Below are 26,294 nucleotides of genomic sequence, written 5' to 3'. Positions count from 1 at the left end.
TTGGCAGAATTTGTTTTGGTGAAACAAATCACCTATTGATGGGGGGAGGGGCAGGAAGCCATTTAAGTGATTAAAATGGACTTTGGTTAATTTCCACTTTAACCTATTTGTAAGCCTGCAAGAGCTGATGGTTGTAATGAATAGTTCTTATGGGAAACTTTAAGTTGACATTTGGATCTCATTAGACAATAAAACAGTCTACCATCTTGTTATTTTTGAGCTCTTTCACTGGGATTACGGTTTTCAAGGTAAGCTTCAGTGCATGGAATTACGTGCATGAGCTTCGAAGGATTAGAGTTTGGAATTCAGCACTGCCATCACCAGCTGTGTGAACCAGGACAATTCTTAAACTTTTTTAATTCAGTTTTTGCAGTTGTAAAATGATTGTTGCTGTGAATCATTTTGCTAATTAAATAAGCTAATATAAAGTGCTAAGGTTAAGGGTGGAAAGTGCTTACTGGTGTTCACGCTCATATTAACAAGTATAGCTCATTACTAATAGAAGCTCTGAAATGGAAAAAGTTGACTGGATAAAGTGGGGGAGGTGCTAGAATAACTTCCTCCTTATAGTTAATTGCTGGAAATTTTAGCAAATGAGTGATAGATACCTGCTCTATTATCAAGAAAATACTAGATGTAGACATATTATCTTTTCAACTTCTGGCAGCAAACTACTGTGTTATAGACACTATTCATTCAGAATTCTCCTTTTAAAGGCTATCTTATCTTAGGAGTCAGAGTGTGCAGTACTTTTGGAATGAGAGCTCTTTAGCCCCAGTGAAGAGCTAAAATCAGTTACTATGAATGTCAACTCAACTCTTCCTTTTGGTGTTTTAAAGTATGTATCATTTAAAGGTGAAAAAGATGTAAATTGGAAGAAGTGACGGTAGGACCTGGTGCATGTATGAAAATGGGAAAGGAGACAGATAATGTGGTTTCTTGATGTTGAGTATATAAATATGGTATGAAATTATATATATATCATTGCTATTTTGTAGGCATGTCATTAAGCTCAGTTTTGATCCTTTTTTGAGGCTGGAGAATATTCTTAGACAAGTAAGTCAACTTTTTGATAATCTATGCAGAAGAGAGAGTAGGGTTTGTAAAAACTGACTCATGTGTGCATTTGTAATGTTTGTAGTGTGTGTGAGGGAAAGAGGCTCCCCAAGGTGGCTCAGTGGTAAAGAATCTGCCTGCAGTGCAGGAGATGTGGGTTCAATTCCTGGGTTGGGAAAACCCCCTGGAGGAGGAAATGGCAACCCACTCCAGTATTGGTGCCTGGGTAATAATCCCATGGACAGAGGAGCCTAGTGGACTATATAGTCCATGGGGTTGCAAAGGGTTGGACATGACTGAACAACTGAGCATGCACACATTGTGAGGGGAACAGTCTGGTTTGCCATCTCAGAATAGTTTGTTTAGTCTAACCTTAAGGTTAATTTGCTTTTTGAACACATACCAATGTGTTTTCCACTAGGTATACTATCTAAAGCTAATGTAGATGGTGTTAAAATGAGCTAACTCATTTGAAAAGACCCTGATGTTGGGAAAGATTGAAAGCAGGAGGAGAAGAGGACGACAGAGGATGAGATGGTTAGATGGCATCACTGACTCAATGGACATGAGTTTGGGTAAACTCTGGGAGTTGGTGATGGACAGAGAGGCCTGGCGTGCTGCGGTTCATGGGGTCGCAAAGAGTCGGACATGACTGAGCGACTGAACTGAACTGAGATGGTATTTAAAAGTATGCAAGTATCTGTACTGTATATAATCTGTATGCAAAGAGAAATAACAGGGAATTCTTATTTTTGTCTATTCAGTACTCTGTTCTGAGTTTAAATGTAATCTCTTGTTTATCGTGGAAAGCTGAGGAATTTTTTCCTAGTCTACAAGTGGTTTAGCCTACAGATAAAAATAGCCACATGAAAGAACAGAGTTTGGTACCTCTGCTCTCAGTTTAAAAATGTTTCTTAATTTCCTGACAATGTGCTGATTAGAATAACAGAAGCCTGTCCTAGAGAATGAGGAACGTCCAGATCAGAAGTAAAATGCTGAGCAGTCACGGCAATAGTTGGTGCCTCAGAAGTTTAGCCTTCTGTATTTCTCCTGATGTATAATTTCACCAACACGTCACCAACATGTGTTTTTAGCTGCCATTTCTGTCTTGATGACTAAGCTTGTCTTTGTTAATCTTTCTTTATCCTAGTTCTCCTAGGATTAGTTTCAAATATGGCTTCCTGAGAGGCAAAGCTTTGGAGCTGATGGAGACGTCAACGGTTGCAGGGGCCGAGGGGAGGGAGGGCTGAGCAGACAGGGCGGCGGCTCTCGAGGGCAGTGAAATTACTCTCCACACCGCTGTAACGTGGCTACCTGTCCTTGTACATTTGTCCAGATCCCAGAATGGACGGCCCCAAGAGTAGAACCCTGATGTAAACCATGTTCATCTGGTGGCACAAACGTCCTACCTGATGGGGTATTGTTGATAGAGGGGGAGGTGGTGTGTTTGTGGAGGAACAGGGTCTATGGAAACCTCTGTACCATCCCCCTCAACTTGCAGTGACCCTAAAACTGCTCTTTAAAAGTCTTTAAAATGATTAAATTGAACAATGGCCTCCTGAACACCCTCTGATTGAGGAGGGAATGGAGCCAGAGAAAGCACCAATCTTTTCACTCTCAGTTTATAAAACTCGAACTAAGATAGTCTTCAATAAGCCTCTGAGAAGCCATTCACTCTCGTGATCCACATTCCTACCTGGACCTATGGTTTGGGTCTCCAAACTACTCAAATAGATGTGTTACCATTTGGGGAAGGGCCGATTATATCATTTTCCTTCTGGGAAAGAAAACCAGTTAGCTCCTGATAAATCTGTATTGTCAAGGAGTTCGCAAAGTGTAGATGTATACTGAAGGTTATTTTTGCCTTTTGTGCTTGTGTTAAGGGTGTTCTACCGGAAGGTATTGTGAGGGGTGGAGAGAGGGAGGGAGAGAAAGTGAGAGGGAAAGGGATTAGTTGGTGTCTGCAGTTTTCATAAACAGCTGGGGCTATGAGCAGGAAGTCTTTAAATTTCACATCTCAGAGTGGCATCTGGCACAGTGGGAACAACACCCCAGGGACCCAGAAGCGGCAAACTAGGAGTTTGTTAGGTTTCTTGTAGCTTTAACTTTAGACTTTAAGAACAGAATTAACCAACAAAGAGTAATGAGATTTGCTGTAGCATCTCAGGAAACACACTAGGATTTCAGTCTGAGTGAAAAGCATGAAGATTGTAATTGAAGAAGCAGGATCTGGAGATGGACATACATCAGCTTGAAACCAATGGTTTTCAAAGTTTGGTCCCTGGACCTTAAGTGTAAACATCACCACCGATGTGTTAGGAAGGCAGATTCCTGGCTCTCAGCCCAGACCTCCTGAAGCAGAGGACGACCCAGGAGCCTGGGGTTTGTCAAATCCTCCGGTGTTTCTGCCGCATGCTGAAACTCAGTCAGACTAACTTTGGTCAGCATGGCCACTTTCCTTTATGAGCTGTCTTAGTGAGGAGGTGGCCTTCATCCACCTGCCCCACAAGTGATTGCTCCGGGTTTGTGAACGACTGAATGCGTAGACAGCAGATTCAGAAAGTGATGATAGAGCCTAGAAGGGCTTTGCTGTTCCATTTCATTCTTCTCAGACCTGAACTGACCCCCTCTGTCAGGCTTCTCTTTTTCCTCAAGTCTTCGCTACCTCATCTCCATGAACCTTGGCAGATGCCATCAGTGGTTACAAGCTGTCCCAAAAGGTAGCTACTCCCCACAATGGTTATTTAAATTAAAATTATATAAAGTAAAAGATTTAGTTCCTCAGTCACACCAGGCATATTTCTACTGCTCAGTAGCTACAATGTGTGCTTGAAAATACAGATACAGGACAGCTTCATCTCTCCAATACCAACCTGCAAACTGACAAGCAGTGTTGACCAATCTCTGTGGTATAAACACTCCCGCCACTTTCAGCTTCAAGCTACCAGCACAATATCACTAAACACAAATACAAAAAGAAATACCCACAGTCACTTCATGAAGGCCAGCATGAATTGGTTCCAGGTCACCACTGGCTTTATGGGAGGAATACTGTCCTGATGGCAGGAAGTATTGATTCTGTTCTTCACATCTGAATTTCATTTTACACCAAGACTGATTTCTAGAACACAAAATCAGTAACATACTAAAAGTGTTTGATAATTTGATCATCTTAACTTTATTTTAAGTAGAAGGTGAGAATATCCAATATGCAATTTAACTTAACTTTTTTCTTAGCAGTGGGAAACCTGCTCAGACTGTCTTGGGACCAGCCGTATGAATTGAGTTAAACCATGCAAGATGTTAAGATGCCTGTGTTCCAATCTGAATTTTATACTAAATCAACAGTGGTGCTCCATTTATTATTTCTATTACATGGAGGTGTTTTAGTCATTTCTGGTTGTGGACTGTAAGCTGCTAGGAATTACTTGCTTCCTGATTGAAAATGGAATTATTATCTTTGATTTTTGAGGTTATGAATAGCTTGAAAATATTCTGTCAGAGGTAAGCAATGTATTTAACTTTAAATATTTGCCATCTTTAAAGTGCTTACAAATCCTTTATGAAAGATGGAGAATTATTCTTTAATTGAAAGCTAAACAAACCCCAACTGTTATGCTAGCTTTAAAGTGTCATACAGAAGTAAATTTTAAACTATGGATTTCACATCCCAAATTCTTAGAAATGAGAAAACAAAATGGTTTTTGTGCTATTTCCTCTCTTGAAAAGAAAAATCCATAACTCTGAATGCCTTCGTTACTAAAACTCTTTGTTAATTGAGATAGTCATAATTGGATGAGAATTATCAGTTAAGTTGATAACCTTGTTGAGCCCACGCATGTCTGCAGAAAGCTTATAAACATTTGTGTCTAACTAGGTCATTTGCAGACCTTAGGAGTCTGCCGTTTCAGTGCTGGCCCAGCTAAAACTGGGTGTCCTTGAATGACAGCTGCTAAAAATTCAATCAATAGGTGGTGTCCAAATGTCAGAGAGAGTTGTGCAAAGTGGGGGCAGGTTGAGACTACATGCAGGGTTTGATTCTAGGTAGTGAGAGTTTAAGTTTGACTTAGAAAAGAAACAAGTCAGCATCTTTAATCCACAAATTATTATACACCATGTAGTCAGTAGACTCAGTAAAGGTCAAGCAATCAATACGGTTGGCGTTAGTAGACATAGGTTATGAGAGATGGTTTTATTCCTTGAAATTGTTTTTTACATTTCAGCACACAAACAGACTGGCAAACTGTTAGGTGCAGTAAAAAAAAAAGATAAAAAAAAAGTAAAAAAAATTTCACTTGTATGACAGTGAATTGAGCAGATCATTGGTCAGAGGGCTAAACTAAGAGATTCAGAGGACTTGAGAAGTAACAGGTGGGGATCTCGAATTGCTTCTACATGTGTCTCTGTTAAGGGTTTAATATTTTGAATATGTGCTCATCCTTTGGGGGAAAAGTGGGCTGCCCAGTATATCATCAACTCAGCAAGACGGAAATACCAGGATAAATATATTATGGTTTATCATGTTGTTACTCTAATCTTGACAAACTAGAAGGAAAAAAGTAAAAAAGAAACAGTACACTTTATGCCCATTTTTGCAAATTTATTAATACTTGGACTATATAGCAAGAAAGAGATTAAATATTAGAATCTCCTATTAAATCCTGTTTATAAATTTGCAAACTGAGGGAAGAGGGGGTCTTGTATTTTCCAACTACAGATTATTTTTAGTGACGTAACAGAACATTCATGGAAAGAGAAGGAGGAATAAGAGACTGAGAAGGAAGGAAATAATGACTTGGGTAAAGCCTAGTCATTTGAGAACCAACTATTCATTATATGAACATATTCAAGAATGAGAATTCAGCATGATCAGAAACCCAAAGCAAAGCAAAAAAAAATCCCTTGGTTTTTCTTTCAAGTAAAATAGTTTCCAGAGAGTACATGTGTTTTAATTTTTACCCAAAAAGATTCCAATTACAATCGATCAAGAAATTAACTTGTGACACCCTCATTTTTAAAATCTTATTTTCTCACATTTCTAAAATGTAAAGCAAAATAAATATGAATATATATATATATATATATATATATATATATATATATATATATATATACCAAATATTTTGACACAGTAGGAGATGAAATTAGGGACATTTTCCTGCTTTTTCTTAAACTCTAGACTGTTCTCTACTGAAGTTTGGACCAGGTAGTAATAAGGAATTGATAGCAATAAGTGGCACTTAATGTCAGATCCAAAGGTTCTGAGATGCTCTTTTCAGTGATCTAAGGTGCTCAAGACGTCACAAGGAAAAAAACTATCCTTAAGATTTAAGCATTTCCTCGTTACTGAATCTCACCAGGGCAATCTAGAGAGCACTGTTTGCAGGTCCCCTGTCAAGAAGAGTAAGTGAAGAAAGTAGCAGAACCCAGCCACAGGCCTGATTCTTTAACCCATCCTTGTACCCACGCCCTTCTCCTTGAGACAGCATCTCCTCTCAAAGAAAAGACAGTCTTGTCCCCTTGAATCTACACTTGCTTCATGAATTGTTTTGGCTAGTAACGTGCAAGAGGAGTGACAGTGCCATTTCTGAAGCTGGGTCTGAGGAGGCATTTTGTTGCCCGTTTGTTCCCTTACTGAGAACACTGCCCTGGGAGCAGCCCTGGCCTGGCCTGCTGGGTGATGAGAGACACAGACACCTGCGCTCAGTACCAGCAGAGCCATCCAAGTGACCCCACATGAGAGCAGTGAATGATTAATGCTACTGATACATTCCTCTGATGGTTCTTCCCTTTTCTTTTTTTAAATTATAGTATAGTTGATTTACAGTATGTGTTAGTTTCAGGTGTACCACAAAGTGATTCTGTCTATTCTTTTTCAGATTCCTTTCCCATTTAGGTTATAGGAGAATGCTCAGCAGAGTTCCCTGTGATATGCAGTAGGTCCCTGTTGCTCATCTATTTGACATACAGTAGTGTGTATCTGTTAACTCCAAACTCCAATTTCTCCCTTCCCCTTCCCCCGTAGTAACCCTAAGTTTGTTTTTCTACGTCTCTGAGTCTATTTCTGTTTTGCACTGATGCTTCATGGTGGCTTCCCAGCACTGTTAAAGCAACAGACGTCCAAAGCAGGGCAACAGTTTCCAGACTGACTGAAGATGTGGAGTTGTGATTAATTCTTCACGGAGCTCTTGATGCTTTCTGGAAATAAACAAGAAGTCGTTGAGGTGACAAGCTTGCTTAGCTCGAGCACCTCCCTTGAGACATTCATCTACTGAGTTGATTTGACCTGGAGCAAAGGTTTCAGCTCTCTGTTTGGTAGCCGCAGTATGCAAATATAGCTGTGTCTATCCGAACCTGACAGATAGGTGTCTAGAAGTTTTCAAGTTAACACTCAGGCAGGACATCCTTGTATCAGCATCCTTAAAATTCCAGCAAAGAGCTTACTCATCTTAGAGATTAAAAGCGGCTTAATATTGGCCACTGTCTTGCTTGAATTCGCCATCACATTTCCCTATAGAATATATTTTGGCGATGTAAACACAGACGTAAAATTTTTGTTTGTTTGTTTTATTGCCAAGCCGTTATATATGGTATATTGAGCGAATCAGTGTGCTATCTTTTCCATTGTTTTCTGGCTTTATCTTCCTTCTACTTTCCCTTACTAGAAGAAACAATGGAATTTTGTGGAAGCTGCAGAGGTTTTGAAGCTGAGGGCAGCCTTTTTACCTCTGAAGAGAAGGGGAGTCTGATAGAATGCAAGGGCTACTTCTGATTCATTCACAGGAGTTTTCCCTCTGGATCTTATTGTTTGCCCAGTGACTGGAGTCTCTGCAGCTCTTCAGAGCCCACTGTGAGATGACTTGCTTCAGCTGCTCAGCTCTTTTCAAATATTTTCCAAGGACAAACATCGTCCCTCAGTGGCAATGATTGTCTTGTCTGGAGATTGTATTCTGATTAAATTAATCAGTAAGCTTCTTTACTGCCTCAGTGGATTCCAAATTTGTCATGATTAAAAAAAAAAAACAAAAAAAAAACTCCTGGGCAGTTGCATAAGAGAAGTTCTGCTGGGCAACCTTTAGAACGTGGCAGATAGCTGAGAGTCAAGGGGGGAAATGGAAAGAATGCCAGCTACTTCCGGATGCATGCTCATTGATCAGGCATAATTTCAGGAACTTTGCAGAAATGTCGGTGATCACGGCTCTGCACGGAGGTGCCTCCTCCATCCTGCTCAACACTCGAAAGCATGCAATAAGCGCCTGCAGCCAGAAGGGGGCGGGAGCGCCACGGCCATAAACCGCAATCTCTACTCCAGTTGCTGGGAGGAGTCCACTCCAGCAATTCTTCAAGTCAGCTGGTTCTGAACTGGCCACAAGGCTGTCTTTCCCCACCATTTTTGCCTTCATTGTCTCTTGTTCTTCCAGTGTATGCGGTCGAGTCTATCTGCCTGGATTAGAACCCTGGCTGCCCCGCTTTCTAGCTTTGTCATCTCTTTGTGCCTCCGTCTGTCTCATCTGAGAAACGGGAACAGAGTAACTATAAGGAGCTTGTGAGGAGGATCGAGTTAACCTACCGAATGCATTCAGAACAGTGCCTGGCACCTAGTAAGTACTTGATGAATACTAGCTGCTAGAGGACAGTCCTTTGCCCTTCACCTTCCAAACCCCCAAGTCTGATGCAAAGATAAATTCATCTGGCCTTAAGTTCTGCAAGCTAGTTTCTCGTAAAACTCATCTCAAAAACACAATCTCATCTCTGGCATTTCTGCCAAAAATGCTTGTGCTAAATCTAATAATGAGAAAGCATCAGACAAAACCAACTTGAGCGACATTCTACTAAATAACTAGACTATGCACTTAAAAAATGACAAGGTCAGGAAAGACAGAGAAACCAGGTTAGACTGCACGGAACTGAATGCCTACCACCGCTGCGGCAGTGCCTGCGCCGGGAAGGCCTTGGCTGTAAGTGCACACCGGGCCAGGCGGCGAAATGTGAGTCAGATTTGAGATAAGATGGTATTAGAATAGTGTTAATTCTCTAACTTTGCTAATTGTAGGCTCTAGAAGAGAGCCTTTGGATTTCAGAAACACACATTCTAGTATTTAAGAGTAACAGGGACATATTCTTTTGCAAGTTACACTTAAATTGTTTAAAACATATGTATCTGATATAACTATTAATGTGTTAACTTAGAAAAACCCCTTATGACCACTGCTTAGATGACTGTGCATGACTTTCTATACCTTGCAAGGATGCGTGCTCTTATGAGGACTTACCATTGGTGTTTCTGGATACCACAGAACTAATTTGTACTTTCTGGAGTGTGTCCATCTTAATATAACAAAATATAAATTTCTTATTTACTAAAAAATTAAAAAATGAGTATCTGTTTGTAAACATATTTATCATATATATGAGAACGCATTTTTGATATTATTAAACAACATTTGTTGTTGTTCAATTGCTCAGTTGTGTCCAACTCTTTGCAACCCCAAGAACTGCAGCACGTCAGGCTTCCCTGTCCATCACCAGCTCCCAAAGCTTGCTCAAATTCATGTCCATTGAGTCGGTGATGCCATCTCACCATCTCATTCTCTGTCGTCCCCTTCTCCTCCTGCCTTCAATCTTTCCCAGACTCAGGGTCTTTTCCAATGAGTCAGTTCTTCACATCAGGTGGCCAAAGTATTGGACTCTGTCTAGGTATTTTATTCAAGGGATTTCCACCGTATGTCCTCAAGGCTAAATGTTTTGTATTAAAAGAGATATTTATTTGTTACAACAAAGTCCCTGGATGCAAACTGTGATTTCATCTGGTATGCAACTGAACCAACAGCAATCTGATCTGAAATTGGAGGCAGAACTGACCGTAAGAGCATTAAGCAGAAACTCTGTGTATGTGTGTGTATTTCCTACTTGTTTCCTTTTTTATGGATACTGTTGGAATTTTGTTAAGGTCTGGTTTGCCTGTATGCAACGAGTATATGTTGGAATGTAATGTTGTAAAGATGCCCCTCTTCCTTTGCTTGTCATCTCCATGTTAATTTGCTGTCATTAGAGGGTGTGCACTGTGGTCATCACTTCACACTATTTTTATCTGATGCTAACTTCCAAGCTAGATATTTTGCCATTTGACCAAGATAACAATGCAACAGGAAATCAGTATAGCTTTCATCTTTCCTAGAAGCCATACAAGCCTATCTAGAAAAATTTCAAGTGTGTGTACACGACTCAAGGGGAAGAACTCAGGTACAGATGGTGAGAAATTTCTAACCAAGCCAGGTTTCCTACTGAGGTTCTTTATAACCTGGTGGAGTGAAGCTATAGCATACATTGTCTTTAGTTTAGAAGTGAGTCTCTGTGAGGATGAAAAATTGGGTGAGGAGGATCTGGTCAGTATGAATAGATGAGGAAAAAGTGTAACTCCCTTGACCTCAAAAGTAACTCCCTCACACATCCTACCAAATCAGACATACATGGAATAATAGATTCTTCTGAAAGCTGCTAGGAAAGTTAAGCCTCCTACCACGTGTACTTTAAACTGGACTGTTTTAATCAGGTGCTTGGCAGCTTTTCCTCTAATACGTGACTGAGAAGACGGACTAGTTAGTGATCTTGTTTTGAAAGGAACTGGAGAAGGAGGAGAAAAGGACAATTACAAGCAAGAGCTATTTTGGAAAAGGTGCTGACCAGGAGGAAAGTGCTGAAGTGAGATGCTTGGGATAGCTGCACACAGGGTCCTGGTTTTTGGAAGTTGAGCATCAGAGACAGGGAGAGGAGTGGAAGTGGCCATGGTTCCAGAGAGGGAAGGATGAAGTAGCTGAAACTGACACAGTGGTGGCAAGAATCCTTCTTACATCCTGCTGAGAAACACACAAGTCATGGTCGTGCAGTTCTCTGCCTCGAAGAATTACTTGACTTGTTTCCTCCCAAAGAATAAACTGTCTTATACATCAATGATTATCTTAGAATAGAGTATCCCTATGTTAGTGTTCAATAAACACTCAGCTACTTAAAGCTATAATGCTCTTGATGCCTTTACCATATCTACTGATGATTGTCCAGGACCTTACCACCTGGAACTTGATTTCTATCAAAGTTTGCAAAGTCCTTGGCCAAAAATAACTTCAACTGAACTTTAAAAATAAAATAGACACATTCTAGAGCAACCAACCAAGTAATTCTGCTATGTGAACCATCAGGCTAAATGGCTCATTTATCTAAATGGCATTCAATCTCACGTGGGCATTCACGAGTTTTAAAACAGACGACAGTGATTTCTCCAAACCCTAAAAATCCCAGAAAACAGGAGCAGCAGGCAGAAAGCTTTCATCCTTGTCAAAATCAGGCTTGACTTCTGTGCATCACCCAGGCTGTGTATCAATGTCACATTCTTGTTCACTCAGGCAGATGTGTCTGGGCCACTAGCCCATCGTTCTAGATATAAAACCAAGAGCTGGAGAGTAGTAAAGGTCAGAGCTCCAAAGAGGAAGAAAGAAGCCAAGAAGTGGTGACAAAGAGATCAACGATCGTAAGGAAACTGATCTTGCTGAGGGCGTTGTGGGGAGGAAGAGAATGGGAGACCATCCCTAGGAACTGAGTAGTAGGTCACAGCAGGGCACATATTTTTGCAGCTTTCCTAGTTATTTGTCGTCTGCTGCCAGATCTTCCCTGAGAAACTCCCAGGATAACTTCTTAGAGGAAATATACTCCTTTTTTTTTTGAGAGGGGTGAACAAAAGTTTAATTCAGGCGGATGAATAGATTTATAGGCCAGTCTGATCCATCTCAGCTGCCGCTGCCTGTATTCACATTCCCATTGTCTCTCCTCTGCAAATTGCAGTCATCCTGTAACTACTGTTGTGTTGGAGAAGACTCTTTTGAGAGTCCCTTGGACTGCAAAGAGATCCAACCAGTTCATCCTAAAGGAAATCAGTCCTGAATATCCATTGGAAGGTCTGATGCTGAAGCTGAAGCTCCGATACTTTGGCCACCTAATGGGAAGAACTGACTCCTTGGAAAAGACCCTGATGCTGGAAAAGATTGAAGGCAGGAGGAGAAGGGGATGACAGAGGATAAGATGGTAGGATGCCATCACTGACTCGGTGGACATGAGTTCGAGTAAACTCTGGGAGTTGGCGATGGGCAGGGAGGCCTGGTGTGCTGCAGTCCATGGGGTGGCAAAGAATCGGACCGACTGAGCGATAGAACTGAACTGTCACTACTGGTGTTGCTTGAATCGCCGTGTCTCCTGCCTCACCCCAAGCCTTCAAAGTCACTCCTTACTTAACTGCTACAGGGAAACATTTTCCAAACCGCAAGTATTACTTGGCAGCCCTGCTTCAAAACTTTCTGTGACTTTCCAATTTCTGTGGAATAAACCTCAAAGTTTGTAGCGTGAAGAACCTCCATATTCTATTTCTCCAACCTTCTCTTTCGTGACTTCCCTTTATTAATTCTAGCTTCACACAGTTTTTACAATTTCTATCTCCAGTCTTTATATTGTTTGACCTACCCGGCCCCTGCCAGCAAGCGCTCATTGTGTGTCCACCCAGCTTCCAAGGCCTGCAGGCCTCTCCCTCTAAGCACGCTGGCTACTCTGCGTGAATGGAAAACGCAGTTCCCTTGCACACTCAAGCCCCAGGAGCTCAGCCTCCTCAGAACCAACCAGGTCGGCTTGTCCAGCAGGCCTGGCTACGTGGGACCAGCAGATCCTGCTTCTCCCGACGGCGTGGCAGCCGCTGCCTGGCGCGGCCGCACACACTTCGAGGCAGCAGCGACTGTGATCCCGAGGCCACCCCGACCGGAGGAACACGCGCGCTCACGGCGGCCGTCACAATGCCGTCAGGCAGCGGCCTGCGGTAGTGGCTGGTCAGGGGGCCGTCCGGCGCTCATCCCTTAGATGTGGGTCTGGCCCACGTGACGCGGCAGCAGCCCGCAGCACCAGCTCCTCCCGGAAGAATAAGCAGCGCCTGTCCTCGCGGGAGGCATCTCCACCTGTGAGGTGCCCTCCTCTCAGGCCGTCGGCTCCCCGCAGCGGTCCGAGCGCGTCCAGGAGAACGCACCTCCGCGCGGCGCCCTGGTGCACGCCGCCCCTCCTGCCGCTTGTCCTTCAGGGGCGACGCAGCCGCCAGCACCACGGAGCGGCAGCAGCAGACGACCGTCGCCCCACGGTCAGGTCAGCGTGGTCCGCGTCAGCAGCTACACGGACGACGAGGAGGAGCAGAAGCGCGCGCGCCCAGGTGAGGCCGCACCGCCTTCCTTCCGACGCCCGGAGGAGCCGAGCGGGGGCCGCGTGCGTTTCTGGCCCCGAGACGGTCGTCGCTGGGCCTGCACCCTTCTTGTCGTCCAAAGCGGCAATCCCTCGCTCCTGGCCCCCCTGAATGCTGGCCTGGCCGTGCCCAGTAGCCCTAAAGTGATTTCAGTGGAATGTCAAACAGATTTGGGTTTCCTTGGTGGCTCGGTTGGTAAAGAATCCGCCTGTAATGCAGGCAGGAGGCGCGGGTTCGATCCCTGGATCGGGAAGATCCCCTGGAGAAGGGGTAGGCTAATTCACTCCAGTACTGTCCCCTGGAGAATTCCATGGACAGAGGAGCCTGGCGGGCTGCAGTTCATGGCGTCACAGTCGGACACCCGAGTGAGTAACACTTCATCTGACAAGGTGCTGCTCCACTGTGTAAAGGCAAAATCAAGTGTTTTCTCGTCTTTGGAGGCCCCCTCCTCATTGCTCCACCTCCAAACGCCAAAAGATCAAATTGAGTGTATCTATGGATGTTGCCAGTTTTTCGGGTATACACATTTATGTAAGCATGTATACTTATCTCCTGTACTGGGTTTTGACCTTCTTCAAGGTTGATACCTAATGTATTTATTTTTATAGATCTAGGATAAGGCACAGAATAAGTGCTTAACCGTTGTCTACTGAATGAATGAAGTTCTCATGTTTAAACCCCAGTATTTAATCAGTTACTCAATAAGTAAAACTGAAGACAGTTTATTAGGAGTCAGCTCAGTACAAGGCTAGGTCACCTGTCAGGGTAGAAAGTGAGACAGGCACTGGTTGGAGAGAAGGTTTGGGGCCAGTGCAGATGTCAGTTCATTTTGTAAGGAAGGTAAATACAGACTAACAATAGCTGCTGGGAGGGTAGTTATTACTGGACAGGGGAGATAAACAGGATATTTTGGGAAAACATTATTAGGTTAAGTGATATGAATGGAAAATGTATCATATTAGATGTGTGCCTATTTTGGAATAGGAATGAAATGTACTGAAATAGCCATAAATGGATGAACATGAATTGGTCAGTGAGAGAATTCATGTTGTAGTTGGTAAGGGGACTGTTGTAGGTATGGTGATGGCAGGGGGTCTATGGCTCTGAGAGACTGTTAGCTGTATCAAGAGGGAGAGGGAGGCAGAGGTGGCGTCTGGGGGCATTTTGTGCAGAGAACAAAGGCTACGATCATATTTTTCACTGTGCCAGGACTCTCCTCCCTTGATCTGAGGAACCTTCCCACTCCACACAGCAAAGCCTCGGTTATGATGAGCAATAAAAGTTCATGAATTTTCTATTTATTGGTGCTGTAGCAGCTGCTACAGTCAGAGGCTCACAGCTTGGTATCTCAGCTGTATACAACTTTCTGACCCAGTGTGTAGCTCTTATGAAAAATATTTCATAAAGAAAATACACAAAAATAGGGAGATTGTACCCTTGTCCCTATGACCTACTTTTAACAAAATGTATGTTTTGGGTCCTTTTTGATGGATATATTTTAGAGCAAATTCTAGACTCATAGTGCCTCACACATCTGTACATCAGGACATCAGCATGTATCTCTGTCTGATAAGGATATTAAAAATAATATAACCACCAAGCCATTATCACATCCAGGGTTGCTTTTAAAATGCTTAAGGGACTGGCTCCCTCCCTTCCACCTCATCTCACTCCTCTATCAGGGGGTACATATTGTTATTCCCAATTATGCCTGAAGCTATTGTCTTTCTGGGAGAAAGACCAGGCACTTTACCCACTTTCCTTGTGCCAGCAGAGTCTTCTATTTGCAAAATACCATCTACAAAGAATGAAATTTACTGTCCCTTGCCTTTGTTCAGCTCACACCTGATATTTTAAAGAGACGAGAGATGTGTCCAGTCTGAAATGCATGTAGCATTATTTCAAGTCTCACCCCTACCTATTATGTCAAAAGGATTCACTTTAAAAAATCCTAGCTTGAGAGTTCTTAGAGACACACAAGCAAGGCAGGTATGCCAAGTGTTTATAGATGCATATGGAGTTGCCTGTTATGCCTTTCCGTTTGCTGGGGAAATAAACTCATTCATGTATACACGCTATGTATATAAAACAGATAACTAAAAAGGATCTGCTGTATAGCACTGGGAACTCTACTTAGTACTCTATAAAGACCTATATTGGAAAAAAACCTAAAAAAGTGGGTTTATGTATATATGTAACTGATTCACTTTGATGTACACCTGAAATTAACATTATAAATAAGCTATACTCCAATAAAAATTAAAAAAATACTTTGTTGCTGAAAAATAATAACTATCCTCTGGAAAAAAAGAAGAAGCTCCTTAGTGACTTCCAAGATGGTTTGAGATGGCAGCATTCATGGCAACCATCTACCTAGTTTCTGGTCTTTGTCCTTCTTTGCTGCCAGAGATGGTCAAAGTCATGTGTATGGAGTAGGATTCATCAACAGAGTGGATATAAGAAACTGTGACCCTCAAGTATTAATGATATACTTGGGAAGGTAAATTATTCATATATGTAAAGACCTAACTGTTCAACTCAGCAGTGGCCATAGGACTGGAAAAGTTCAGTTTTCATTCCAATCCCAAAGAAAGGCAATGCCAAAGAATGCTCAAACTACCGCACAATTGCACTCATCTCACACACTAGTCAAGTAATGCTCAAAATTCTCCAAGACAGGCTTCAGCAATTCGTGAAGCATGAACTTTCAAATGTTCAAGCTGGTTTTAGAAAAGGCAGAAGAACCAGAGATCCAACGGCCAACATCCACTGGATCATTGAAAAAGTAAGAGAGTTCCAGAAAAGCACCTATTTCTGCTTTATTGACTATGCCAAAGCCTTTGACTGTGTGGATCACAATAAACTGGAAAATTCTGAAAGAGATGGGAATACCAGACCACCTGATCTGCCTCTTGAGAAATCTGTATGCAGATCAGGAAGAAACAGTTAGAACTGGACATGGAACAACAAACTGGTTCCAAATAGGAAAAGGAGTACCTCAAGGCTGTATATTGTCACCCTGCTTATTTAGCTTATATGCAGAGTACATCATGAGAAATGTTGGGCTGGATGAAGCACAAGCTAGAATCAAGATTGCCAGGAGAAATATCAATAACCTCAGATATGCAGATGACACCACCCTTATGGCAGAAAGTAAAGAACTGAAGAGCCTCTTGATGGAAGTAAAAGAGGAGAGTGAAAATGTTGGCTTAAAGCTCAACATTCAGAAAAGAAAGATCATGGCATTTGGTCCCATCACTTCATAGCAAATAGATGTGGAAACAGTGGCTGACTTTATTTTTTGGGGCTCCAAAATCACTGCAGATGGTGACGGCAGCCATGAAATTCAAAGATGCTTGCCCCTTGGAAGGAAAGTTATGACCAGCCTAGACAACATATTAAAAAGCAGAGACATCACTTTGCCAACAAAGGTCTGTCTAGTTAAGACTATGGTTTTTCCAGTAGTCATTTTTGGATGTGAGGGTTAGACTATAAAGAAAGCTGAGCGCCAAAGAATTGATGCTTTTGAACTGTGGTATTGAAGAAGACTCTTGAGAGTCCTTTGGACAGCAAGGAGATCCAACTAGTCCATCCTAAAGGAGAACAGTCCTAAATTTTCATTGGAAGGACTGATGTTGAAGCTGAAGTTCCAGTACTTTGGCCAATTGATGCAAAGAGCTGACTCGTTTGAAAAGACCTTGATGCTGGTAAAGATTGAAGGTGAGAGGAGAAGGGGATGACAGAGGATGAGATGGTTGGATGGCATTACCAATTCAATGGACATGAGTTTGGGTAAACTCTGGGAGTTGGTGATGGACAGGGAGCCCTGATGTGCTGCAGTCCAAGGGGTCGCAAAGAGTCAGACACGACTGAGTGACTGAACTGAACTGAACTATACATAAGGCATTGATTGGAGTTAAGGGTCCAAATTTAGAGGTGTTCATGCTGTAGGCATTAAGAAGAGTGAGGGGTTCTTCTAACTGGAAATTTTCCTAGGTTTTTGGAGGGAGTGACATTTCACCTGGACGTTGACTGTTGGTCACAAAGATGGTTTGAGAGAAAGGAGGGGTGTTTGGGAGTGTAGTGGTGGTGGAAGGAGAACAGGACGAGTGAAGTGTCAGCAGGTGAAAGAAGAGGCCAGGCACTGGGATGCATGTGTGACCTAACATTTCAGTCTTTTGTGATGACCTTCATGTCAGCACCTTTCTGCCTGATGTAAGGTCAAGTGAGTGGGTTGGACAGTTTCACATGGTGACACAGCCTCATCTCAGGTGTCTACTAGGAGGTTTCTCTGATTTTTTTTTTTTTGCCTTCTTTGATGCCCAGAAAAGCTGTTCAGCATAGCAAAGATGGTCCACAAGTGTTGGAGGGTCATTGTCTGTGGAAGCAGCCCACAGCTAAGGGAATATGAGGATCAGTATGAATGTCCCAGAATCATCACAGGGACAATTCTGAGATACATTCTATGTGGTTTCTCAGCAGCCTCCAGTGGCACTGAACCACAGTAATCCATGGTGGTAACCAGCTCAACCATGCCTCTCTGCATTGGTGTTCGCTCCTTCCACCACCCGCTTCTTCTCCTCCCTGAGAATGGTCTCGACAACAAACTCCTTGCACCCAAATTCTTGTTGGAGAATTCCAAAATCAGACAATCAGACTTGCAGAAATGAGGCAGTATTCCAGAGACATACATCCAAAGTGGATGAAACCTCATTACAGTTTCTTCCTAGTTAGAAAGAATTATCCCTCCTTTTCTGTTTGCTTTTTCCTTGCTTTCCCCTCACTGTTATTTCAGAAAAATGGAACTGTAAGCCATACATTTAGACTACAATTACATGGAACTAGGCATGGCCTGTCATAGAAGGCAATGGCAATCCACTCCAGTACTCTTGCCTGGAAAATCCCATGGACAGAGAAGCCTGATAGGCTGTAGTCCATGGGGTCGCAAAGAGTTGGACAAGACTGAGTGACTTCACTTTCACTTTTCACTTTCACTTTTCACTTTCATGCTTTGGAGAAAAAATGGCAGCCCACTCCAGTGTTCTTGCCTGGAGAATCCCAGGGACAGGGAAGCCTGGTGGGCTGCCATCTGTGGGGTCGCACAGAGTCAGACACGACTGAAGCGACTTAGCAGCAGCAGCAGCAACAGGCATGGCCTGTAGTCTGTAGTCCTCAAGGAGCTGAGTTTGAGGATTCTGTCCCAGTGCCTCTCCTCCTTTCAGTAAATGACAATCCATTCTTCCTGACTACAGGTGTTCAGGGCATCTCAGACTTTCCTTTTTTTCCCCACACCTGCCCATCAGAAAATCTGTCAGCTCCACCTTCTTGATACATGCAGAAGCTGGCAATCCTCAGCACCTTCACTATTACTGTTCTGGGTTAAGCCTGGGCTCCCCACTCTGGTTGTTCCAAGACCACCTTGCTCTCATGGTTCTTCCCTTAGTTCTCTGTGATCTCTCCTCAGCAAAATAGCCAGAGTGATCCTATTAAAATATAGGTGAGATTATGTCTTTCCAGTCCTCAGCAATTTTTTGTGGTTTCCCATCCTAATTTGAATGAAAGCCCTCATTGTTACAGTGACAGAGTAAAGCCAGGTTTTCCATGATCTTTCTATGTTTTTCCTTTTGTAACCTTTTTTATTACTACTCACCCCCTTGCTTATTTGACTCTAACCTACTGGCCTCATTGCTACCCCTTGGACAGGCCCGCATGAGCTCCCATGGAGAGCTTTGCCCCTGGTAACCCACATGGCACACTCCCCACCTCCTCAGCTATCTGTTCACCTATTATTTTCTTGTCAGTCCTTCCCTGTCTAAAACTGCACCCCCATCTGACACTTCCTTTCCCCTTCCCCTCCTTTGTTGTTCCTTTTTGAACTTCTCACCATCTACTGAGTATTTATTTTATTCATTTAAGACTTTCTAAACTTATTTCCATTCTAGGAGGCAAGCCTCATGAAAGAAAGTGGTTTCTCAAAAAAAAAAAAAAAAAAGAAAGTGGTTTTTTTCCTTGGGTTTTGGGGTGAGGATCTCTTTTGTTCATTGTTTCCTTTCCAGCCTTAAGCAGCACACACACACACACATGTGCACGTGCACACACACGTGCACACACACACACACACACACACACTGATGGATGGAGGGTGAACAATGGATTTGCTGGTGCTCACTCACTTTGGCAGCACGTACAGTAAAACTGGAATGATACAGAGAAGATTAGGATGGCCCTTACGCTAGGATGACTTGCAAAAAACGTCCCATGTTTTTATAGCTGATTCACACTGCTGTACAGCAGAGACTAACACAGCACTGTAAGGCAATTATATTCAAATTAAAAATAAATGATAAATTTACTGGCTATCTGATAAACATGCAGATAGTTAATAAATGTGCCCCCAAATATTTAGTAAATGCCAAAAATATGTGTGTAAATATGGATGCCTAACATAAACAAAAATGAAAAAGAGGTATATGACTTGATTTAACCTCTCTGAGGCTTTTTCTTTTTTTTTTTTTTAGCTGAAAATAGGGATCCTATTTTCCTATACCTAACTCATGGGAGTAAATCAGATAATGCATTTTAAAATCTTAAGAGAGAAAAGAACCTAAGTAGATGGTAGGAATGACTGTTTATCAGAACTTGTGTCTTGATTTTTAGTTCAAGGTCTCGAGATTTATATCTTAAGCCACAAGAGGACTTTTTTAGAGGTTTTTAAAGTGATGTTTACGATAATGAGATTCACTTCTTTTGCAATTCATTTTTCTGCAGAAAGCAGATGGGAATGAATCCCTTGGCACCTCTGACTTGTTGAAAGTGTGTTGTGGAGTTTCTCAACTAGACCGCAGGGGCCATCAGAGCAGATATCAAGTTATCGTGCCACTTGCAACGTTCCCAGCGACACACCTGGTGAAGAGTACGCTCTCAGTGAGTCTGTCCTGAGGGAACAGAGAGGTAATGTCGAGTTCTCCCTTCATTTGAGATGTCCCATCCTCGGAGATGCAAGCTAACTCTATGTAGGATGGGTAAACAACAAGGTCCTACTGTGTAGCACAGGGAACCATATTCAGTATCCTCTGATAAACCACAATGGAAGATATGAAAAAGAACAAACTGAATCACTTTGTTGTACACCAGAAATACATCATTGTAAATCAAGTATACATAGATTAAAACAATTAATAAGATGTCCCATTAGTGTGACTGAGATCTAGCAAGATCTATGATCCAGCAAGAGGCCACAAGTGTTGACTTCATCTCGTCCTCCTGACCCGCCTCCTCCCAGTCTTTGGTTTGGGCTGGTTTCTCCTTAGTGTTTCCACTGAGCTGCTCCCATCCATCTTCAGCACCCGACTGACCCGCATCTGTTCTGTTCTTATCTGAATAGAGCGCTGGGAGAGAAAGGCAGGAGCTGTACTGTTCCCACCGTGTCACAGGCTTACCTTTAGGGAGAGATCGTGTGGGTACCAGGAGGCAGAGTGAGCTGAACAGAGGTATTTGGGTTGTTTGTGGAAGAGCTGCAGTGGCTATTGCAAGGGGAGAGACGCTGATGTGGCACAGTGCCCTCCCATTTTAAGATCAAAGGGCATCATCTACCATAATATCAAAAAACGAGGTGCTCTTTCCATGGGAACCTTTTTGCTTTTCAGAGAAAAATTGTTCTCATTTGTGGGTAGCATGGATGGTAGAAATGAAGAATTAGTCCAATTCTTAGTTCCATCTCTTAGTTCATATTTCATTAGTTTATCTCTTTGTTTCAGTGATTGCATCTAGCTTAGTTTCTTTTGTTTTCCTATCCTAGGGTTGGAGTCTTTGTTAGTAAAATCGGCACAAAGTTATCTAAGCAGGTCAGCATCTGCCAGTTCAGATCACTTGGCTTTTTTTTTTCCCTGGAGGTGTGAAGAGAGGTGTTGATGAGTGACTGTGGGAGAGGCTTTTAACCTATTAACAGTAAATTTTGGGGAAATGTGTCATAATTTTTTTGTTTTATTTCATTTACACAGTTTTACAAATAAAATGTGGTGTCTAATAGGCAGAGGGAAAAAAAGAAAATGTGACTTACTGCCTTGTTGCTATGCCTTTTTTTTTTAGGACCTTAATCTTTACTTATTGTAGTTACTGGTTTAATGACAACATAAGTAGATTACCTAGGGTACGCTGACTGCATGAGCAATAGATCGCGAATATTTGCTGGTTCAAACAGGAGCTTACTTCCAGTTCACCTAACGGTCCAGGGATGGTTAATGGATCAGCAGACTGTGCTTCTTCACTGTCACTTAGAGACTCAGGCTCAGAGAGGCTCTGTCTTATACAGGCCTCTAAGTCACTCCGGTTTTTCCTCTCATTTTCCCTTTTCAATTGATAGGGAAAAAGAACAATTTTGTTTTTCCAGTCTTTTGATGTGGACCATTTTAAAAATCTGTTGAATTTGTTACAGTATTGCTTCTGTTTTATGTTTCGTTTTATTTGACTGCCAGTTGTGTGGAATCTTAGCTCCCTAACCAGGAATTGAACCCATGCTCCCTTCGTTGGAAGAAGTCTTAACCACTGGACCGCCAGGGATATCCCAAGAGCAGAAGTGGTATACTTGGTGTCTTCTTATATTCCAGTGACTAGAAGTCAGTTGCATGGTCATATCTACCTTGAGACGAGTCTGGATAGTGTAGCTATTAGGTTCCTAGGAAAGAGAATTTGAACCGAAGACTAAGTTCCAATGTTTTATTTGAGAAGTATAAGCTCAAGGCATCAGGAATGAGAACAAGGGGGTGAGGCAATGTGAGGTCACACGCTGACAGTTGCTTCACCAAGAGCTAAAAGAGATGGTAGGTCACTGAGCAGGTCCACCTACTCTGGTGAGCTGTATGGTGAAATCATGATGCAGAACATTCTGTGGGAGTGAGGAAGGAAAGATAATTTATCTGTCTGCCTCTCTCCCGTCTCCTGCCTCTTACTGGCCAAAGTTGGCCCCACCGTTTTGCCCTTCAACACAATTGGTGTGCACCATTCAACACCTTCATTGGCTTCTCGGACGCCAAAGCAAATGCTCTTTGATGTGGCATTTCATCTGAAGCTGAGTTGGAAAGGGGCAGGAGAAGATAGAGACTTGTGTGTGGCTAGTTGCCCTCAGGTAGCCAAGGCTCATGGGTCTGCACTGAGCAGATTGGTGGTTATGGCAACTGTCTGCAGGAACAGTGAAGCCAATCCAGTCTGAAAAGTTCCACAAAGATGTATTATAGTCTGCCCCTTGCACTGCTGGGATTCATTTATGTCCTCTAATTATATCTGGTTCACAAACTAAACCATGGGGACAGCATGGTATCCTTAGAATAAGAGGACATCACATCTCCTGGAAAGTGGAGGTGCAAAAGTCCACCTACTCACAGAGTCATCTTCAGGTTGCATCTTCCTGGAAGAGGTAAGAAGTATGGTGAAAGCACCTACAGGTTCCACTTCTGCTGCTGCTGCCCTGAGGCTCTGATGGATGTTTATCATCTCTCTCCTCCACTTCTGCTGTAGATCTCCCCACTCTCTGCAAGCACTTCCACCGGTCTGCTTCCCTCCTGGGCTGACCCAGACCTTCATTCTAAGGATTCTAAGCCCTTTGTTGTCCTGATGCTTTTGCGTTACAATTGGCCAGTGACAGTTATTACTGGGTATGTGAATACTAAGAAATGCCTCATGAAGATCCCATATTCATAGACATTGTGTAGAAACAACCCTAACTTGTCAGGGTCATCAAGGTCGATTATCTCAGCAGTAACGGACTTCTTTGATCACCACTGGCATGAAGAGTTCAAACTATACCAGTGGTAGATACAGCTTCTACTTCAGTGGAAATGGCATTGCATCTCCTGGGCTAAGTGCTCCTCCTTTGGGAACTGGAACTTGCAGACCCACAGAGCCTAGGATTGTGGAAATGGAAGCACAAGCCCCACCAGGGGATTATTGTGTATGATGATGAGAGGGGACACTTCTATTTCTGCTGCTTTGTTCTTGGACTTTTTGAGTTACTGGAGGCCTGACATCATGTGTCAGGCGTTGGTATGGCACACGTGCTGCCCCTGGGGGTCGGAGTCTCGCCTCCTCACCGTGGTGTTCCTGAGCTGGCTCCTTGGCTGAGCCTTTAATAGATCATTCCACTGCTTTTTTGGTCAGATGCTTCTGCACAATGAACTCATTTGTTATAAAGGCATGGATGATCTTAAAAATATACTTTAATCACCAACAAAGTCAAAACAGAATAGGGTGTGTCAGTGGTTTCATAAGCCTTAGGCTTTTATGTGAAGAATCTGAATACTCTTAGCAGAAAAATATACAGTATTTTATTATTGGCTAGAAACTTAAGGGGTCAAATAATTCAGTAGCTCCATTTTACAAAAGAAAAATGGAAGCCCCAAAAGAAAGAATGACTTTATGGCAAAACAGCTTGTTAATGGATGGGTCTTTGGCACATTCAAGTTTTTTGATTTCTAGATTCCTGAAAATTCCATCATATCAAGTAATCTTTTGAACGAAAAACAAGGTTCATCTTTTGGAAATTTAGAGTGAATTTTTAAATGCAAATCAGATAAGTTTCAAGATGACAATTGGCTTTGTTCATCTTTTGCCACGATGTATAGGACAATTGTATTTTTTTGTTCCTGGAAGGAGTGCAATTTTTCATGGAGAAGCAGGGGAACCATTCATATTGAGGCAATAATTACTTTCCAGCCCTTCCAGGGCTTGTTCAAGCCTCATGTCCTCCAGCACTAATCCCCTAATTCTTTAGTTTATGGCAAGCTTGTCTTCTCCTTACTCCCACAGAAACTGTTGGTCATTTTTTTGTTTATTATTTTTACTGTAAACCAATTTTCACAAGATCACAATAAAATAAATGAAAAGAAAAAAGCTTATAAAATCCTGTCATTTCAACAAATTATACCATTTTCATTTTTAAAAATTATATTCACCCTTTACATGTGTAATTTGCCTTGTTGTTGTTTAGTCGCTAGGTCATGTTGGACTCTTTTGTGACCCCATGGACTGTAGTCCTTTAGGCTCCTCTGTCCATGGGATTTCCCAGGCAAGAACACTGGAGTGGTTTGCCATTTTCTTCTCCAGGGGAGCTCCCAGACCCAAGGGTCGAACCCATGTCTCCTGCATTTTCAGGCAGATTCTTTACCACTGAGCCACCTGGGAAGTTTGTGTAATTTGCATATCCCTGGATATTTTTGTCATCTTGGTGCAGACATGTACATATACATGTGTGTGTGTGTGTATATTTATAGTCATTTCCCCACTTGACATCTATGCGTGGTCACTTTTTCAAGTTGCCACATGATCTTTACAATTATTTTGAGTAGTGTTACCCACTACCTCTTGAATATATTTAAGAAATTTTACAGTTGATATGTCTAAGTGTAGACTTAGATTTTCCATTCAGTGCCATGCAATTTTAGACAGAAAACGTTCTGAACCGCTCTCTGTCATTTACTATCCCCTTCTTCCATTCATTTACAAGTTGAGTCCTACTACTACCTAATATTTCTTTTTTATAAACCCTTTTGTTCAGTTTCATCAGTGGATTAGACTTCTTGAGGCTCACTTGTCTACTCACAGTAGGCTAGTACTGGCTACTATAATAGGTGGTTGCTGCTGCTGCTAAGTCACTTCAGTCATGTCTGACTCTGTGCAACCCCATAGATGGCAGCCCACCAGGCTCCCCCATCCCTGGGATTCTCTAGGCAAGAACTCTGGAGTGGGTTGCCATTTCCTTCTCCAATGCATGAAAGTAAAAAGTGACAGTGAAGTCGCTCAGTTGTGTCCAGCTCTTAGCGACCCCATGGACTGCAGCCTACCAGGCTCCTCCATCCATGGGATTTTCTAGGCAAGAGTACTGGAATGGGTTGCCATTGCCTTCTCTAATAATAGGTGGTTAGGGGTAGGTTTTTGCAGTTAATCCTCCCTAGAGACACACACTTAGTCTTTCTAAAATGAAAATCTGATGCTATGACACCTCTGCTTAAAAACAGTTAGTGATTCTCCTTTGTCTGAGTGGAGGTTGTCAGTCCTTAAAACTGAAGTTATTTTACACAAAAATGTAGATTTTTGGTTTCTCTTGTGAAATCGAGTATCTGGTCACAGGGTGGTCTGTATCCCAGCCGGGCACCAGAAGGCTGGAGTGAATAGAGGCCCTTTCTATAGACAAGGCAAGCGCTCTGCAGTCTGACACGAAGCCTCTCTACATCTGTTTTATTGATTTTAGCTTTCTGGCTCCTACACTTTGGAGTTTTAGAGCCTGTACTGTCCAGGCTAAAGCCTAAACTCTGTTGACTGTCACCCAAGTTTCTTCTTGCTGAGTTATTTAGCCTGATCTTCCACTTACCAAGAGTTAGAGAGTAGGTCCTCAAATGGGCCTTGAAATGCCCTCCTCCTCACTCTCACATCTGAGGAAACTCCTTTTTAAAATTTTTATTGGCTTTTAATTGGAGGATATTGCTGTGCAGTGCTGTGCTGGTTTCTGTCATACAACAACACAAATCAGCTGTACGTATGCATCTGTCCTTCCCTCCTGAACCTCCTTCCCATTGCAGTTGCAATGGGATATTTCTCAGCCATAAAAAGGAACAAATTTGAGTCAGTTAAAGTGATGTGAATGAACCTAGAGCCTGTTATACAGAGTAAAGTCGGAAACAGATAAACAAATGTCATATATGAACATCCATATATAGAATCTAGAAAAATAGTACTGGTGAACCTATTTGCAGGGCAGGAATAGAGATGCAGACAGAGAGAACAGATCAAGGGCTGGAGCCACATCTCCTGCTTAGCAGGTGGATTCTTTACCACTGAGCCATCTGGGAAGCTCATTTTTCAAAATGCTGTGGCTTAATTGTGACTATCATATGCTTTGCTGTTAATTCCTCCTTTTTCCTCTTATAAAATTTTTCAAGATAACTTGAGAACAAGTGAAAGTAAATCTGTTTTGGGAGAACTG

General features: G+C 42.4%; 1 non-coding gene across 1 annotated transcript; it reads left to right on the top strand.

Moving 5' to 3' along the window:
• The first annotated feature begins 19,482 nt into the window (after positions 1-19,482).
• On the top strand, positions 19,483-19,587 carry LOC122432668. Its single transcript, XR_006266931.1, has one exon. It is a non-coding gene; the product is annotated as a U6 spliceosomal RNA (small nuclear RNA).
• Positions 19,588-26,294: the final 6,707 nt, after the last annotated feature.

Source organism: Cervus canadensis, chromosome 31, assembly GCF_019320065.1.
Source record: "Cervus canadensis isolate Bull #8, Minnesota chromosome 31, ASM1932006v1, whole genome shotgun sequence".
In the NCBI taxonomy this organism is placed as follows: Eukaryota; Metazoa; Chordata; class Mammalia; order Artiodactyla; family Cervidae; genus Cervus; species Cervus canadensis.
Note: the sequence above shows the minus strand (reverse complement) of the source record. Positions and strands in the feature narration are given on the sequence as shown.